General features: G+C 41.7%; 1 protein-coding gene across 2 annotated transcripts in view; it reads left to right on the top strand.

The window, feature by feature from the left end:
- The window catches only part of LOC143291316 (uncharacterized), a 38072-nt gene extending 21881 nt beyond the window's left edge, over window positions 1–16191 (top strand). Inside the window, exon 7 of one of the 2 annotated variants that reach the window (XM_076601172.1) lies at window positions 11429–16191. The gene's annotated coding sequence lies outside the window, so the exon portion shown is untranslated. The remainder of the gene's footprint in view (window positions 1–11428) is intronic. The other variant, XM_076601171.1, reaches the window with a different exon arrangement.
- Window positions 16192–17984: the final 1793 nt, after the last annotated feature.

Raw genomic sequence — 17984 nt, 5'->3', positions numbered from 1 at the left:
CATCCATGCTACATGACTGTCAGAACAGACATACACACAGAAACCATCCATGCTACATGACTGTCAGAACAGACAAGCATACACACAGAAACCATCCATGCTACATGACTGTCAGAACAGACATACACACAGAAACCATCCATGCTACATGACTGTCAGAACAGACAAGCATACACACAGAAACCATCCATGCTACATGACTGTCAGAACAGACATACACACAGAAACCATCCATGCTACATGACTGTCAGAACAGACAAACATACACACAGAAACCATCCATGCTACATGACTGTCAGAACAGACATACACACAGAAACCATCCATGCTACATGACTGTCAGAACAGACAAACATACACACAGAAACCATCCATGCTACATGACTGTCAGAACAGACATACACACAGAAACCATCCATGCTACATGACTGTCAGAACAGACAAACATACACACAGAAACCATCCATGCTACATGACTGTCAGAACAGACAAACATACACACAGAAACCATCCATGCTACATGACTGTCAGAACAGACATACACACAGAAACCATCCATGCTACATGACTGTCAGAACAGACAAACATACACACAGAAACCATCCATGCTACATGACTGTCAGAACAGACATACACACAGAAACCATCCATGCTACATGACTGTCAGAACAGACAAACATACACACAGAAACCATCCATGCTACATGACTGTCAGAACAGACAAACATACACACAGAAACCATCCATGCTACATGACTGTCAGAACAGACATACACACAGAAACCATCCATGCTACATGACTGTCAGAACAGACAAACATACACACAGAAACCATCCATGCTACATGACTGTCAGAACAGACAAACATACACACAGAAACCATCCATGCTACATGACTGTCAGAACAAACAAACACACAGAAACCATCCATGCTACATGACTGTCAGAACAGACAAACATACACACAAGTAAGCATCTGTCAAGTCACAACGTACACACATGGAGAGAAAAAAACAACTCTGCAACAAACACTGATTCAAATTATGGTGCTTAGAACCTCGCCAACCACTAAAGCCATCTCAAGGCTATCCCACATACACCAAGGACAAACCTGCAACATACACCAAGGACAACGTACACCAAGGACAAACATGCAACATTCACCAAGGACAACGTACACCAAGGACAAACATGCAACATACACCAAGGACAAACATGCAACATTCACCAAGGACAACATACACCAAGGACAACATACACCAAGGACAAACATGCAACATACACAAGGACAACATACACCAAGGACAAACATGCAACATACACCAAAGACAACATACACCAAGGACAAACATGCAACATACAAGCATGGGCCTAAAGCCAGCACACTGCATACACAGCATGTATTGTGCACATATTGCATCACCAGTTTGAACAAGATCCATTTCTATCCATAAAGGGGGGACAACCAAACCAGAAGCACACAGAGATCCAGTCAGCCAACAGTGGTGTGAAGAAAGCGCTCTTCATTCAAACATCTGGGATGGGTTGCATTAGTGATCTACACAACTGCAGACCTGGGGAAAATTCTCAAAGCTATGCAAATTTAGCACCACTGAGTTCACTTTTGCAACCCAGCCCAGATTTGTCATCTACTTCATACAGCCCTCACTGCTGATTCTTGTATACAGTGAGCAAGGACTCTACTTGATTCAAACTGTATACAGTGATCAAGGACTCCACTCGATTCAAACTGTATACAGTGAGCAAGGACTCCACTCGATTCAAACTGTATACAGTGAGCAAGGACTCTACTTGATTCAAACTGTATACAGTGATCAAGGACTCTACTTGATTCAGACTGTATACAGTGAGCAAGGACTCTACTTGATTCAAACTGTATACAGTGATCAAGGACTCTACTTGATTCAAACTGTATACAGTGAGCAAGGACTCCACGTGATTCTTGTATACAGTGAGCAAGGACTCCACTTGATTCAAACTGTATACTCCACTCGATTCAAACTGTATACAGTGAGCAAGCACTCCACTCGATTCAAACTGTACACAGTGAGCAAGGACTCTACTTGATTCAAACTGTATACAGTGAGCAAGGACTCCACTCGATTCAAACTGTATACAGTGAGCAAGGACTCCACTTGATTCAAACTGTATATAGTGAGCAAGGACTCTACTTGATTCAAACTGTATACAGTGAGCAAGGACTCCACTTGATTCAAACTGTATACAGTGAGCAAGGACTCCACTCGATTCAAACTGTATACAGTGAGCAAGGACTCCACTTGATTCAAACTGTATACAGTGAGCAAGGACTGTACTTGATTCAAACTGTATACAGTGAGCAAGGCACTTGATTCAAACTGTATACAGTGAGCAAGGACACTCGATTCAAACTGTATACAGTGAGCAAGGACTCCATTTGATTCAAACTGTATACAGTGAGCAAGGACTCCATTTGATTCAAACTGTATACAGTGAGCAAGGACTCCACTCGATTCAAACTGTATACAGTGAGCAAGGACTCCACTTGATTCAAACTGTATACAGTGAGCAAGGACTCAATTTGATTCAAACTGTATACAGTGAGCAAGGACTCCATTTGATTCAAACTGTATACAGTGAGCAAGGACTCTACTTCATTCAAACTGTATACAGTGAGCAAGGACTCCACTCGATTCAAACTGTATACAGTGAGCAAGGCACTTGATTCAAACTGTATACAGTGAGCAAGGACTCCACTCGATTCAAACTGTATACAGTGAGCAAGGCACTTGATTCAAACTGTATACAGTGAGCAAGGACTCCACTTGATGCAAACTGTATACAGTGAGCAAGGACTCCACTCGATTCAAACTGTATACAGTGAGCAAGGACTCCACTTGATTCAAACTGTATACAGTGAGCAAGGACTCCATTGGATTCAAACTGTATACAGTGAGCAAGGACTCCACTTGATTCAAACTGTATACAGTGAGCAAGGACTCCATTTGATTCAAACTGTATACAGTGAGCAAGGACTCCATTTGATTCAAACTGTATACAGTGAGCAAGGACTCCACTCGATTCAAACTGTATACAGTGAGCAAGGACTCTACTTGATTCAAACTGTATACAGTGAGCAAGGACTCCACTCGATTCAAACTGTATACAGTGAGCAAGGACTCCACTTGATTCAAACTGTATATAGTGAGCAAGGACTCTACTTGATTCAAACTGTATACAGTGAGCAAGGACTCCACTTGATTCAAACTGTATACAGTGAGCAAGGACTCCACTCGATTCAAACTGTATACAGTGAGCAAGGACTCCACTCGATTCAAACTGTATACAGTGAGCAAGGACTCCACTTGATTCAAACTGTATACAGTGAGCAAGGACTGTACTTGATTCAAACTGTATACAGTGAGCAAGGCACTTGATTCAAACTGTATACAGTGAGCAAGGACTCCACTCGATTCAAACTGTATACAGTGAGCAAGGACTCCATTTGATTCAAACTGTATACAGTGAGCAAGGACTCCATTTGATTCAAACTGTATACAGTGAGCAAGGACTCCACTCGATTCAAACTGTATACAGTGAGCAAGGACTCCACTTGATTCAAACTGTATACAGTGAGCAAGGACTCAATTTGATTCAAACTGTATACAGTGAGCAAGGACTCCATTTGATTCAAACTGTATACAGTGAGCAAGGACTCTACTTGATTCAAACTGTATACAGTGAGCAAGGACTCCACTCGATTCAAACTGTATACAGTGAGCAAGGCACTTGATTCAAACTGTATACAGTGAGCAAGGACTCCACTCGATTCAAACTGTATACAGTGAGCAAGGACTCCACTCGATTCAAACTGTATACAGTGAGCAAGGACTCTACTTGATTCAAACTGTATACAGTGAGCAAGGACTCCACTCGATTCAAACTGTATACAGTGAGCAAGGACTCCATTTGATTCAAACTGTATACAGTGATCAAGGACTCTACTTGATTCAAACTGTATACAGTGAGCAAGGACTCCACTTGATTCAAACTGTATACAGTGAGCAAGGCACTTGATTCAAACTGTATACAGTGAGCAAGGACTCCACTTGATTCAAACTGTATACAGTGAGCAAGGACTCCATTTGATTCAAACTGTATACAGTGAGCAAGGACTCCATTTGATTCAAACTGTATACAGTGAGCAAGGACTCCACTCGATTCAAACTGTATACAGTGAGCAAGGACTCCACTTGATTCAAACTGTATACAGTGAGCAAGGACTCCATTGGATTCAAACTGTATACAGTGAGCAAGGACTCCACTTGATTCAAACTGTATACAGTGAGCAAGGACTCCATTTGATTCAAACTGTATACAGTGAGCAAGGACTCCACTCGATTCAAACTGTATACAGTGAGCAAGGACTCTACTTGATTCAAACTGTATACAGTGAGCAAGGACTCCACTCGATTCAAACTGTATACAGTGAGCAAGGACTCCACTTGATTCAAACTGTATATAGTGAGCAAGGACTCTACTTGATTCAAACTGTATACAGTGAGCAAGGACTCCACTTGATTCAAACTGTATACAGTGAGCAAGGACTCCACTCGATTCAAACTGTATACAGTGAGCAAGGACTCCACTCGATTCAAACTGTATACAGTGAGCAAGGACTCCACTTGATTCAAACTGTATACAGTGAGCAAGGACTGTACTTGATTCAAACTGTATACAGTGAGCAAGGACTCCACATGATTCAAACTGTATACAGTGAGCAAGGCACTTGATTCAAACTGTATACAGTGAGCAAGGACTCCACTCGATTCAAACTGTATACAGTGAGCAAGGACTCCATTTGATTCAAACTGTATACAGTGAGCAAGGACTCTACTTGATTCAAACTGTATACAGTGAGCAAGGACTCTACTTGATTCAAACTGTATACAGTGAGCAAGGACTCTACTTGATTCAAACTGTATACAGTGAGCAAGGACTCCATTTGATTCAAACTGTATACAGTGAGCAAGGACTCCATTTGATTCAAACTGTATACAGTGAGCAAGGACTCCACTCGATTCAAACTGTATACAGTGAGCAAGGACTCCACTCGATTCAAACTGTATACAGTGAGCAAGGACTCTACTTGATTCAAACTGTATACAGTGAGCAAGGACTCCACTCGATTCAAACTGTATACAGTGAGCAAGGACTCCACTTGATTCAAACTGTATATAGTGAGCAAGGACTCTACTTGATTCAAACTGTATACAGTGAGCAAGGACTCCACTTGATTCAAACTGTATACAGTGAGCAAGGACTCCACTCGATTCAAACTGTATACAGTGAGCAAGGACTCCACTCGATTCAAACTGTATACAGTGAGCAAGGACTCCACTTGATTCAAACTGTATACAGTGAGCAAGGACTGTACTTGATTCAAACTGTATACAGTGAGCAAGGCACTTGATTCAAACTGTATACAGTGAGCAAGGACTCCACTCGATTCAAACTGTATACAGTGAGCAAGGACTCCATTTGATTCAAACTGTATACAGTGAGCAAGGACTCCATTTGATTCAAACTGTATACAGTGAGCAAGGACTCCACTCGATTCAAACTGTATACAGTGAGCAAGGACTCCACTTGATTCAAACTGTATACAGTGAGCAAGGACTCAATTTGATTCAAACTGTATACAGTGAGCAAGGACTCCATTTGATTCAAACTGTATACAGTGAGCAAGGACTCTACTTGATTCAAACTGTATACAGTGAGCAAGGACTCCACTCGATTCAAACTGTATACAGTGAGCAAGGCACTTGATTCAAACTGTATACAGTGAGCAAGGACTCCACTCGATTCAAACTGTATACAGTGAGCAAGGACTCCACTCGATTCAAACTGTATACAGTGAGCAAGGACTCTACTTGATTCAAACTGTATACAGTGAGCAAGGACTCCACTCGATTCAAACTGTATACAGTGAGCAAGGACTCCATTTGATTCAAACTGTATACAGTGATCAAGGACTCTACTTGATTCAAACTGTATACAGTGAGCAAGGACTCCACTTGATTCAAACTGTATACAGTGAGCAAGGCACTTGATTCAAACTGTATACAGTGAGCAAGGACTCCACTTGATTCAAACTGTATACAGTGAGCAAGGACTCCATTTGATTCAAACTGTATACAGTGAGCAAGGACTCCATTTGATTCAAACTGTATACAGTGAGCAAGGACTCCACTCGATTCAAACTGTATACAGTGAGCAAGGACTCCACTTGATTCAAACTGTATACAGTGAGCAAGGACTCCATTGGATTCAAACTGTATACAGTGAGCAAGGACTCCACTTGATTCAAACTGTATACAGTGAGCAAGGACTCCATTTGATTCAAACTGTATACAGTGAGCAAGGACTCCACTCGATTCAAACTGTATACAGTGAGCAAGGACTCTACTTGATTCAAACTGTATACAGTGAGCAAGGACTCCACTCGATTCAAACTGTATACAGTGAGCAAGGACTCCACTTGATTCAAACTGTATATAGTGAGCAAGGACTCTACTTGATTCAAACTGTATACAGTGAGCAAGGACTCCACTTGATTCAAACTGTATACAGTGAGCAAGGACTCCACTCGATTCAAACTGTATACAGTGAGCAAGGACTCCACTCGATTCAAACTGTATACAGTGAGCAAGGACTCCACTTGATTCAAACTGTATACAGTGAGCAAGGACTGTACTTGATTCAAACTGTATACAGTGAGCAAGGACTCCACATGATTCAAACTGTATACAGTGAGCAAGGCACTTGATTCAAACTGTATACAGTGAGCAAGGACTCCACTCGATTCAAACTGTATACAGTGAGCAAGGACTCCATTTGATTCAAACTGTATACAGTGAGCAAGGACTCTACTTGATTCAAACTGTATACAGTGAGCAAGGACTCTACTTGATTCAAACTGTATACAGTGAGCAAGGACTCTACTTGATTCAAACTGTATACAGTGAGCAAGGACTCCATTTGATTCAAACTGTATACAGTGAGCAAGGACTCCATTTGATTCAAACTGTATACAGTGAGCAAGGACTCCACTCGATTCAAACTGTATACAGTGAGCAAGGACTCTACTTGATTCAAACTGTATACAGTGAGCAAGGACTCCACTCGATTCAAACTGTATACAGTGAGCAAGGACTCCATTTGATTCAAACTGTATACAGTGAGCAAGGACTCTACTTGATTCAAACTGTATACAGTGAGCAAGGACTCCACTCGATTCAAACTGTATACAGTGAGCAAGGACTCCACTCGATTCAAACTGTATACAGTGAGCAAGGCACTTGATTCAAACTGTATACAGTGAGCAAGGACTCCACTTGATGCAAACTGTATACAGTGAGCAAGGACTCTACTTTGATTCAAACTGTATACAGTGAGCAAGGACTCCACTCGATTCAAACTGTATACAGTGATCAAGGACTCTACTTGATTCAAACTGTATACAGTGAGCAAGGACTCCATTTGATTCAAACTGTATACAGTGAGCAATAACATTAATAATCAAGTAATGAACTTAACGCGTTCCTTTCTTTTGAAATGCTGTATATGACTCGAGTTCTAAAGACCTTTAGGACGACATAGTTTTTGTTGTTTGGTTAAGTCTATGCAAATAAAATGATGGAGCGCATGCGCAAACTGGAAGCCAGGTTTTTCAAATTGGTAAACAAAAATGATCACTAATTAGGAAATTAAATCAGCTCTGACTTCCATTCAATTGACGTAGTCCTCATCTTTTTAGGCAGGGTTTCAAAATTCTGTGAAAAGGTTAGCGTGTCTTTGTCATTTTAGCTGAAAATTGTCCACTTTTCATTTCGGTTCACAGTGTTCACTCAAAACTAGGTTCGTCACTTCATGTCTCTCAACTGTGAAAAAATCCTTTTAAACGTAAATTTAGCAAAATGTTCAATATCCAAAATAAGATATTGGTCTAAATTTCCTACTTGTAGAAGCAACTGTTCACTTTTCTACATCATATTGATTGGAAAGACTTCATCATAGACATAGGAAACATCTGTCGACTGCTATGAACAATAAAACAAGCCTGTGTCCAACCAAAATCTAGGTGCCTTGCAAACAGTGAAGAGTTGACTAAGATCATGACTCCAATTCTGACCATTTCTGTTCATCTTTTTTTTCTTTTTTTGTACGCTTATAGTTGACTTCATCAAGTTTTTGCACCTTATACATATTATTAGTAGTAGTAGTAGTTCTTTTTTTTATGTATTTATCTATTATTTATTTACTTTTTTTTTCTCTCAAGGCCTGACTAGGCGTGTTGGGTTACGCTGTTGGTCAGGCATCTGCTCAGCAGATGCGTAGTGTATATGGATTTGTCGGAACGCAGTGAAGCCTCCTTGAGCTGCTGAAACTGAAACTCTCAACACCCCAAACACACTCATCCAGCTGGAAAATGCCAGGTCCACTTGTTGCACGAGGTAACGTAAGGAAAGCCCTGAAGGAATCTTGCATGAAAGACAGGTCAGTGCACGGATTCTTTTGTCAAATGATGTCTCACAAAACCCAGGACCAAACTATAAGGATTTCTATCCATGTGGAATGTGTCGACAAAATGTTAAAACATCAGCGATTGCATGCGACAACTGCAGTGTGTGGTACCACAGTGAATGTCTGGAGGTTTGTACTGCTGACCTCGCCTTGGACGATAGTCATACTATTCCCCTTTGATGGACTTGGGTAGTAGTATTGACTCATTCCATTCAGGCCAGAGCTTCAGTCCTGCAGTTAAAAGCAGCTCCAAAGAGACTAGTCATCACAGCTCAAAACATAGTTCACATCACCCAAGCCAGGACACATTCACCACATTGATACAGTGTGACACATCACCCAGGACACAGTCACCACATTAACACAGTGACACATCACCCAGAACACCGTCACCACCTTAATAGAGTGACACATCACCCAGGACACATTCACCACATTGACACAGTGTGACACATCACCCAGGACACAGTCACCACATTAACATATTTACACATCACCCAGAACACAGTCACCACATTAATAGAGTGATACATTCACCACATTGACACAGTCACCACATTGACACAGTGTGACATCACCCAGAACACAGTCACCACATTGACACAGTGTGACACATCACCCAGGACACAGTCACCACATTGACACTGTAACACATCACCCAGGACACAGTCACCACATTGACACAGTGTGACACATCACCCAGGACACAGTCACCACATTGACACAGTGTGACATCACCCAGGACACAGTCACCACATTGACACAGTGTGACACATCACCCAGGACACAGTCACCACATTGACACAGTGTGACACATCACCCAGGACACAGTCACCACATTGACACAGTGTGACACATCACCCAGGACACAGTCACCACATTGACACAGTGTGACACATCACCCAGTACAGTCACCACATTGACACAGTGTGACACATCATCCAGGACACAGTCACCACATTGACACAGTGTAACACATCACCCAGGACACAGTCACCACATTGACACAGTGTGACACATCACCCAGGACACAGTCACCACATTGACACAGTGTGACACATCACCCAGTACACAGTCACCACATTGACACAGTGTGACACATCACCCAGTACACAGTCACCACATTGACACAGTGTGACACATCACCCAGTACACAGTCACCACATTGACACAGTGTGATACATCACCCAGTACACAGTCACCACATTGACACAGTGTGACACATCACCCAGTACACAGTCACCACATTGACACAGTGTAACACATCACCCAGTACACAGTCACCACATTGACAGTGTGACACATCACCCAGGACACAGTCACCACATTGACACAGTGTGACACATCACCCAGTACACAGTCACCACATTGACACAGTGTGACACATCACCCAGGACACAGTGTGACACATCACCCAGTACACAGTCACCACATTGACACAGTGTGACACATCACCCAGGACACAGTCACCACATTGACACAGTGTGACACATCACCCAGGACACAGTCACATTGACACAGTGTGACACATCACCCAGGACACAGTCACCACATTGACACAGTGTGACACATCACCCAGGACACAGTCACCACATTGACACAGTGTGACACATCACCCAGTACACAGTCACCACATTGACACAGTGTGACACATCACCCAGTACACAGTCACCACATTGACACAGTGTGACACATCACCCAGTACACAGTCACCACATTGACACAGTGTGACACATCACCCAGTACACAGTCACCACATTGACACAGTGTGACACATCACCCAGGACAGTCACCACATTGACACAGTGTGACACATCACCCAGTACACAGTCACCACATTGACACAGTGTGACATATCACCCAGGACACAGTCACATTGACACAGTGTGACACATCACCCAGGACACAGTCACCACATTGACACAGTGTGACACATCACCCAGTACACAGTCACCACATTGACACATCACCCAGTACACAGTCACCACATTGACACAGTGTGACACATCACCCAGTACACAGTCACCACATTGACACAGTGTGACACATCACCCAGTACACAGTCACCACATTGACACAGTGTGACACATCACCCAGTACACAGTCACCACATTGACACAGTGTGACACACCACCCAGGACAGTCACCACATTGACACAGTGTGACACATCACCCAGTACACAGTCACCACATTGACACAGTGTGACACACCACCCAGGACAGTCACCACATTGACACAGTGTGACACATCACCCAGGACACAGTCACCACATTGACACAGTGTGACACATCACCCAACACCAGCCATCTGACCTCTGCATAGAAGGAAAAGCAAACAGGTTTTATCAGCCACCCTTCCGTTTTCAAGCCTATATAATATTGCTCATGACATCTGTGGATGACCATGCTGTCAAACAATGCCATTTACTTGCATGAGGTGTTTCAGATTCAGTCTGTCAGTTGCACATAACCCGTCTTAAAATTTTAATTGTTGAATTCAGTGTTAGATGTGTTCTACCATTGAACTAATCTTTCCACACACACCCTTCATAGCAGGCTATGGTTTACAATGAATAAAATGTTCTCACACACACACACACACAAGAAATGTTACAAATAATCTGAAGCAAGTTTCAGTTTCTCAAGGATGTGTCAGTGTGTCTGTACAAATCCATATATGCTACATTACATCTGCTAGGCAGATGCCGGACAACAGCATAAGCCAACACACTTCTCCGGCCTTGAGTGCATGCTGTTATATTTGTGTACCTATCAGAGTGGATTTCGTTTTTCATAATTTTTCCAGAGGACAACAATCTCATTGCCATGGGTTCTTTTTCAGTGTGCCAAGTGCATGCTGCATACAGGACCTCGGTTCATCGTCTCATCTGAAAGACTGGACGCCCAGTTTGATCTTCCAGTCAAGAGCACTGTGCCCCTTGAGAAATGTTCATCGAAGCAATGTGTTGCCCAGCATCCAAGGGCCACAGCTCAGTCACTCCTTGCTCTTTTCCTGGGAAAATTCAGGAGGAATATAAAGAGAAAAAATTGCTGGGTCATGACTATCAGAAGACAACCATGACTGTTGCCTGAATGAGTGTATCCTCGTAGTACACAGGTCAGTGTTGGAGTGTCCTGTATGCTGTATGTATCAGTTCTTAATTCAAACATGGTCAATGCACAACAAATGGACAGGAATAAAGCATCTGTAGAAACCCATGCTTCCAGACAACACACAGACCTGGAGGAGTGTCGACAGTTGTGTGCAGTGTCCAATGGCTGACACTGGTAGATGTGTAAAAAAAAAAAAAAAAAAAACACAAAAAAACCCAACGCATGTACCTTTTTTCATGTCTAATCAATGCATGCCAAATGGCACTGTCTGCTTCTCAGTTACCAAGCCTCTATATTTTAGCCAGTGAGTGTAGTTCCCAAACCATTTCTTTCCTTAAACTGCTCTGTCAATAGCGTTCAAGACAAAAATTCTATACAAACTCAAACTTCCCCAACAATACTTCACCACTGGTGGGAAATGACACAGAAAGAGCAACAACAAAATACATGATTACAAACCACAAGGCTGGGAAAGTATTGAATATCTTATATTATTTCAGGAACTGCAATCAACAAGACAATTCTTTTTTCCGACAATAACAGATAAACTCCAGTTTGCTTCTTTTTTTTTCCCCATTCAGTCCCTGCCTTCCCTTAACAGGGTTGACACTACACAACAGTCAATGACAAAGGCATAAACATTACATGGACAATATATACTGAATACATTAACTTGAATATAAAGTTACTGTCACAGGCACTCCTCTCAATCTGCATCACTACAATCATCACTTAAACCTGTTGTCAAAAACATGCTGGGTTTTGTGTTCATAAAAACATCCACATTATGCACAACAAAATTAAAATTTGGCATTTACACCAGTATAACAAAATTTGATTAGATTAATGAGCACACTCAGATATAAATGCAATGAATACTGTAATCTGAAGCTGTATGTATATGTATATATGTTTATATGTAACCACATAAAGCAGCAACATAAAACAAACACTGAAGTTTTAAAACTTGCAGAAATATAAAACCAACACTGACCAGACAATTAATCCAAAACGACAATCATCAAGCACAAAGCAAGCTATCAAAATGCCAGACAGCCACATTTTTTATCAAACAAAAAAGCCAATTAAAAAAAAAAAGAAGTTTTGTTCACAATGGCAAGACTGTATGCAGAAAAAGCATGCAAACTGTATACCAGAAACATTTATGAAAACATAAAAGTCAGTTTTATACAGTTGCTCTGAACACAAAGAAAATGAAGGTGTAAAAGAACAAGTTGCTGACAAGGTAAGGTGTCACACTGGAACACAGATCCTGGAGGAAAGCAGTACCACCACTTTGATCATCAACAACAGAAACTGAAACTTCCAAATTAACCCCATCAACAACAGAAACTAAAACTTCCAAATTAACCCCATCATCAACAACAGAAACTAAAACTTCCAAATTAACCCCCCATCATCAACAACAGAAACTGTAACTTCCAAATTAACCCCTTCATCAACAACAGAAACTGAAACTTCCAAATTAACCCCATCATCAACAACAGACACTATAATTCCAAATTAACCCCTTCATCAACAACAGAAACTGTAACTTCCAAATTAACCCCATCATCAACAACAGACACTATAATTCCAAATTACCCGCCCGCCCCCCCCCCAATCTTTTTCATGAATAGCATGACATAGCATTTCAAAGCTGACAACTCCGGCCTCAGATCAAGCGACACAACTCCAGAGCATTGTATTGAATTGTATTAAATTGAATCTCTTTTGTCACAACAGATTTCTCTGTGTGAAGTTCAGGATGCTGACAGTGTCGCTACATAGAGCGCCATCCTTTCTTTTTTTCTGCCTGCAAGTGTATGTGTTTTCTAATCGGATTTTACCTGTTGTATTATGTTTTCTAATCAAAGTGGATTTTACCTGTTGTATTATGTTTTCTAATCAATGTGGATTTTACCTGTTGTATTATGTTTTCTAATCAAAGTAGATTTTACCTGTTGTATTATGTTTTCTAATCAATGTGGATTTTACCTGTTGTATTATGTTTTCTAATCAAAGTAGATTTTACCTGCTGTATTATGTTTTCTAATCAATGTGGATTTTACCTGTTGTATTATGTTTTCCAATCAAAGTGGATTTTACCTGTTGTATTGTTTTCTAATCAAAGTGGATTTTACCTGTTGTATTATGTTTTGTCAGTGTATTTGTTTTCTAATCAATGTAGATTTACCTCTTGTATTATGTTTTGTCAGTGTATTTGTTTTCTAATCATTGTAGATTTACCTCTTGTATTATGTTTTGTCAGTGTATTTGTTTTCTAATCAATGTAGATTTACTTCTTGTATTATGTTTTGTCAGTGTATCTGTTTTCTAATCAATGTAGATTTACCTTGTATTATGTTTTGTCACAACAGATAATTTTTCTCTGTGTGAAATTCAGGCTGCTGTCCATGGAGAGCGCCTCACTACACTGCAGTATCCAAGCAGTTTTTGGTGGTGGTTTTTTGTGCCTGCAAGTTTACTTTTTTGCTTTCAAAGTGGATGTTTCTACAGAATCCTTCCGTGGACAACACTTTTGTTGCTGTTCTTCAATTATCAACGTCCAATGACAACACACAGCTCTACCCAGACAGGCAGTGTGTTCCTGTTCTTCAATGATCATCGCCCAATGACAATACACAGCTCTACCCAGACAGGCAGTGTGTTACTGTTCTCCAATGATCATCGTCCAATGACAACAGTCAGCTCTACCCAGACAGGCAGTGTGTTACTGTTCTTCAATGATCATCGTCCAATGACAACACACAGTTCTACCCAGACAGGCAGTGTGTTACTGTTCTTCAATGATCATCGCCCAATGACAACACACAGTTCTACCCAGACAGGCAGTGTGTTACTGTTCTTCAGTCATCAACGTCCAATGACAACACACAGCTCTACCCAGACAGGCAGTGTGTTACTGTTCTTCAGTCATCAACGTCCAATGACAACACACAGCTCTACCCAGACAGGCAGTGTGTTACTGTTCTTCAATGATCATCGTCCAATGACAACAGTCAGCTCTACCCAGACAGGCAGTGTGTTACTGTTCTTCAGTCATCAACGTCCAATGACAACACAGTCAGCTCTACCCAGACAGGCAGTGTGTTACTGTTCTTCAATGATCATCATCCAATGACAACACACAGCTCTACCCAGACAGGCAGTCTGTTATGCAAATGACTACATGTTTGTAAAGCACTTTGAGCTTGGTCTCTGACCAACAATAGATGCTATGTAAGTATCCATATACATCAATTAATCAATCACAACACCAATATTATGGAAAGGTCAGTTCGGCAACATCTTCCAATAAAAAATGAAATACAAAATAAACACTTCTTTCCTACCTTTAAAAAAAAAACCCATTGACTTTTGATTTCACTGAACACAAACTGAAAGGAATGCATGAATTGGGTCCATGGCCGGATGAGATCCAAACACTACACAGCTCAACACACTTCAAACACCTCTCATTCTAGACACCAACACTGAAGGCTGCATTTCCTGGCAAACTGCAAGGAACGCCACATCTCCCTCTGTCAAATGCTGCTACATATCTGGCAGGAAAAATCCTTGGAAGAAACCTGGACATGTCCTTTCAAATATGTCACGGACAGTCCACCAGCATGAAATGACTCCATGACTTGTGCCAGCCACTGACAGTGACTAGTGATGGATATCTGAGCAGAGACAAAAAACCAGTCACCCAGCAAAGATGTCAAGAGTTTCTCTCTTTCAAATAATAATAAATCGGGTGAGGAAGGGGGAGACAAACACAAGTCCTACAATTCCCACCCTGGCCACTGTGACGATGGTAAACCACATGAAATAAAAACTCTCATGGTGTCCACAGAAATTAACACTGCACTAAACATAAGTCCTGCCCTGGCCACTGTGACGAAGGTAAACCACATGAAATAAAAACCCTCATGGCGTCCACAGAAATTAACACTGCACTAAACATAAGTCCTGCCCTGGCCACTGTGACGATGGTAAACCACATGAAATAAAAACTCTCATGGTGTCTACAGAAACTAACACTATCTGCACTAAACATAAGTCCTACCCTGGCCATTGTGACGAAGGTACAGCACATAAAGCACCTAGACACACACAACGAAGGTAAACCACATGAAGGACCTGGACACACACAGAGAACCACATGAAGGACCTGGACACACACAGAGAACCACATGAAGGACCTGGACACACACAGAACCACATGAAGGACCTGGACACACACAGAGAACCACATGAAGGACCTGGACACACACAACGAAGGTAAACCACATGAAGGACCTGGACACACAGAGAACCACATGAAGGACCTGGACACACACAGAGAACCACATGAAGGACCTGGACACACACAGAACCACATGAAGGACCTGGACACACACACAGAACCACATGAAGGACCTGGACACACAGAGAACCACATGAAGGACCTGGACACACACAGAGAACCACATGAAGGACCTGGACACACACAGAGAACCACATGAAGGACCTGGACACACACACAGAACCACATGAAGGACCTGGACACACACACAGAACCACATGAAGGACCTGGACACACACAGAACCACATGAAGGACCTGGACACACACACAGAACCACATGAAGGACCTGGACACACACGCAGAACCACATGAAGGACCTGGACACACACGCAGAACCACATGAAGGACCTGGACACACACACAGAACCACATGAAGGACCTGGACACACACAGAACCACATGAAGGACCTGGACACACACAGAGAACCACATGAAGGACCTGGATACACACAGAACCACATGAAGGACCTGGACACACACACAGAACCACATGAAGCACCCGGACACACAGATGGGATAGTGCCTCTGGTGAGCAACTGAACCCCCACACCACCAGTGATATGTTTGACAATCACTGTTCATGTCAATAATTACAATAACAATAATAATAAAGATACTAATACTAACCATGATAATATTGGCATTTCTATAGCCCATTTCTTACAGTTAATTCAGACTTCATGCGCTGGTAAAGTCTGGTGTGAACACAGGGAATGCACTGACTGTCATGAGAATTAAGTAAAGACAGTCTGAAGATCAGACATTCATTGATTTACTCACACAACTTGAAGGAGTAAAAATATATATATAACTGGTTATTTACAATGACATGTTCAAATTTCACTGACCTACTGAAGTACCTTGATATCTTTGACAATCACATCAACCTGATTAGATAAGAAAAATAAGTGAAAGCCAAACAAAATACAACCACCAACAACACCACACGCACATCCACAAGCAGATGACAACCAAAATACCAAAACCCCCATGAAGGGAACAGGGACAGCAAATCACAAATCAGGCCGCCCAAACAAATAATTTGATTCAACGCTCTCTGCAAGCAACAATACGTATGCATTCAAACACATGCTGAACTAAAGATGGTGTCCACACACATCCCTTTTTGTTCCATGAACCAAAGATTGCACATCAACACCCAAAGCAGTGAGACTCAAAAGATGTCCACAATAATACGGCACACGTCGGGTAAAAAGCTGAAACCAAAAAGTTCACAACATACAACAGGAAACAGAAGACATGTATCACAATATATAAATCATGGCACACAACTCGTATAATTTCATGGGCTGGAATTCTGTGTGATGCAATGTCCTGCTGACACTTCATGCCCCACAACCAGTCTGCAAGCAATACATACCACCATCACACTGTCATTTTAACATCACCATTCCCATCCTTATCGTCTTAACATCACCATTCTCATCCTTATCGTCTTAACATCACCATTCTCATCCTTATTGTCTTAACATCACCATTCTCATCCTCATTGTCTTAACATCACCATTCTCGCACATCTACGACTGACAGTGGCACTAACATACACTGACACATGACTTGGGGCACAAGCATGCCACACCACAACGTATCGGCTAAACGTCAAAGTCCGTGGACCCAAAAAACTGATGTCAAATTTGCAGGCAAACATTGTGCTACTGCCAAAAAAAAAAAAAAAAAAAAGCACCAAACTTGCTGTCACTGCTTGAATTGATAGACGTGAATTTCATACAAACTTTGACCCCATGACCCCACCCCTTCCCTCTCTGAAAGCTGAGCAGGACTTGCTTCATAGCAGGGGTAAAAGTAGTCCTACACCTAAAAGCCTACCGGTGTATATGAGTGACGGTGGGAATCACAATCGGTGAATGAAGAAGAAGAAACAAACTTTGCTGCAAAACTTTAGACTTA

The sequence above is a fragment of the Babylonia areolata genome, chromosome 16, assembly GCF_041734735.1.
Source record: "Babylonia areolata isolate BAREFJ2019XMU chromosome 16, ASM4173473v1, whole genome shotgun sequence".
NCBI lineage: Eukaryota > Metazoa > Mollusca > Gastropoda > Neogastropoda > Buccinidae > Babylonia > Babylonia areolata.
This window is presented reverse-complemented; position numbering and strand designations above follow the sequence as displayed.